At 37.3% G+C, this 2,442-nt stretch overlaps 1 long non-coding RNA gene across 1 annotated transcript in view; it reads left to right on the forward strand.

Moving 5' to 3' along the window:
* Nucleotides 1-431: 431 nt before the first annotated feature.
* The window catches only part of LOC307001365, a 13,452-nt gene continuing 11,441 nt past the window's right edge, over nt 432-2,442 (forward strand). The window contains exons 1-2 of the long non-coding RNA XR_013798215.1: nt 432-524; nt 1,728-1,821. This is a non-coding gene — a long non-coding RNA (uncharacterized lncRNA). The remainder of the gene's footprint in view (nt 525-1,727; nt 1,822-2,442) is intronic.

A 2,442-nucleotide genomic window follows, 5' to 3' on the forward strand; every position in this document is an offset into this window, starting at 1 on the left:
TTCACCATCGTGAAAATACGCCTGCGTATACTAACTACCTAACTTAAATAACTAACTAAATAACTAAATAAATGTCCTAATCACTAATTCTCTCGCTCTATCACTCGTACAATTATCAACACAGCTCAGCGAGCTTGGGAGACGTCTCCCTGTTATGACGTCAAACGATTCGTTTGGGGGGATGGGCAGTTTTAAGTGAGGACTGAAAATAACGAACTTTTTCATCTTATATTCTGCCTTTAGGAATCGAAAAACATACAAAACAATACATCAACTTGTCAAACGTGTAATTTCCCCTCACTATTTTGTGTCAATCATAATTAAAAATTTAACCTGACATACACACTTTAAGAAATTTAGTAAGTTTACTCAATTAAAACAATGCGCCCCTCCCCCACCCGCTGACGTGACGACATCTCAACGGTCGAGTGAGCGCGGGCGGTTTGAACTCTCTCCAGTCTCCAGAAGAGCAGTTCTCCTCTTTTCTTCTTGCAGATTTGGTGCATTTCCTCTGTGAAATTCAGGTTTGTGTATGTTTTATTTTATCTATAAAATCATTACTGTGTTTTAAATAATTTTATTTAATGCAAAACAACACACAGAGGCGTAATGTGACACAAACGAGACTCGAGTGATTGAAACGCCTTGCATAAAACACACGACTTTATTCCTAATGATAATGAATATTATTAATTTGAATGATAAAATGTCCTCAGAACTGTCTGAAGTCCGAAGTTCACCCGCAGAGCGTGAATCCATCTCCAGCACGAGAACCAGCGCTGACACGGTGGATATTGGATAACAGACCGGTTGATTACACTTGAATTAGGCTACCTGAATGTTTAAATGTTTAATTTTTACTTCTAAAATGTTTGTTAAATGAGTTTAAATGTAGGTAGGCCTAATATTGTATGTTTAAACAGTGTAAAATATGCTGTATTGCTGTACTCATCGACAATAAAGGCCAATGTCATATAGTTGTATGCTATTTTACAAGGGTTTAGAGGAAATAAAAAAAGTGAATATTAGGCTACTCATGAATAAAAACAGTTAATTTAATCATAAATATTGTTTTTTAAATGTTTAAACTGCATTGTTAATGTAACAAATGCAGTTACTCAGATTTACTTTTTTTTTTAAACTTGAATCTACATTGATTTCACAGCTTTAAAATGTACAAAATTAGTTTTGAGTGTAAAAATATTTCACCAAAAAAAATACAGTATATCATAGTTAATCTTTTTAGAGTGTAATAAAAATGACTAGCACATAAATTGACTTAAAGACACTAAAATTCTAATGAATTTTAGTTAATTTTAATTCATCATAATAATAAATGGCATATAAATAATACTAAAATTAAACTGCATCATTGAAAAACATGATGATTTGAGGTAAAGTTAAAAAAGAAATGTAGTAAAGTCATGTTTATCTGTAATACACTAAGTGTGTTTCCATGTCTGAAGCTTTACAGTAAGTCATGCTAATTTATTTTATAGCTGGATTGTGGATTGTTTGTCTGATTTGAATCGCTCACTTACTGTAATTCGCATCAGGGAATGTGAGATTATTCTTGATAACATGTGTATAGGTCCTTATAAAGTTTCGCAGCTGTTTTATTTACTTGCCAATGTTTAGTCTCATTTGGTACTCGACGAGTGTTCATTTTGACCTCTGCTTGCATGTTCTTTATACCTTTCTTACACACCGTTCTTTTCTTCTGGCAGGCTGTGAGGCTGAAACACAACATGCGTGTGTTTGATGTCCATCTACAGCAGGCGGAGGAAACAACAGCGGCCCTGCGGCTCTTCACTCCTCCGTGTGCGTGTGTAACATCACTTACTGTGTGTGTGTGTGTGTTTTAATAGTCCACCTGGGCACAGTGTGTCGGTACAACTCGCCTGCTCACTCGCTCCGCTCGTCAGTCCGTCTGCAGTTACTGCTTGGCTCAAGAAACATCAGATGCAGCAAGCGCTGCGGTGGGAAACGCGCACACACACTTCTGTCATTTGATGTGGTTTGTGAAGAATCAGCTTACATATTTAGTTTGCTTTGAAGATTCAAGTCCCAACACACACACACACACAACTTTCCCTCTTCATCGCTCTTTTATCCACCGCTGTGTTTGAAGTTTGTTGGAATGTTTGCGTTTATATCACTGTTCAGATCTCACTGGAATGACATTGATCTGATCGCTGATGCTTCTGAGAAAATCTGAAGCCAGTGGCCACACCCCTCTGTTATGATTGACAGTTGAAACCAGTGGTCACATCCCTCTGTTATGATTGACAGTACAAACCAGTAGTCAAACCCCTCTGTTATGATTGACAGTTGAAGCCTTAGCCGAACCCCTCTGTTATGATTGACAGTTGAAGCCAGTGGCCACACCCCTCTCTTATGATTAACAGTTGAAGCCAGTGGCCACACCCCCCTGTTATGATT

The sequence above is a fragment of the Phoxinus phoxinus genome (assembly GCF_949152265.1).
Source record: "Phoxinus phoxinus genome assembly, chromosome: 1".
NCBI classification, from domain to species: domain Eukaryota; kingdom Metazoa; phylum Chordata; class Actinopteri; order Cypriniformes; family Leuciscidae; genus Phoxinus; species Phoxinus phoxinus.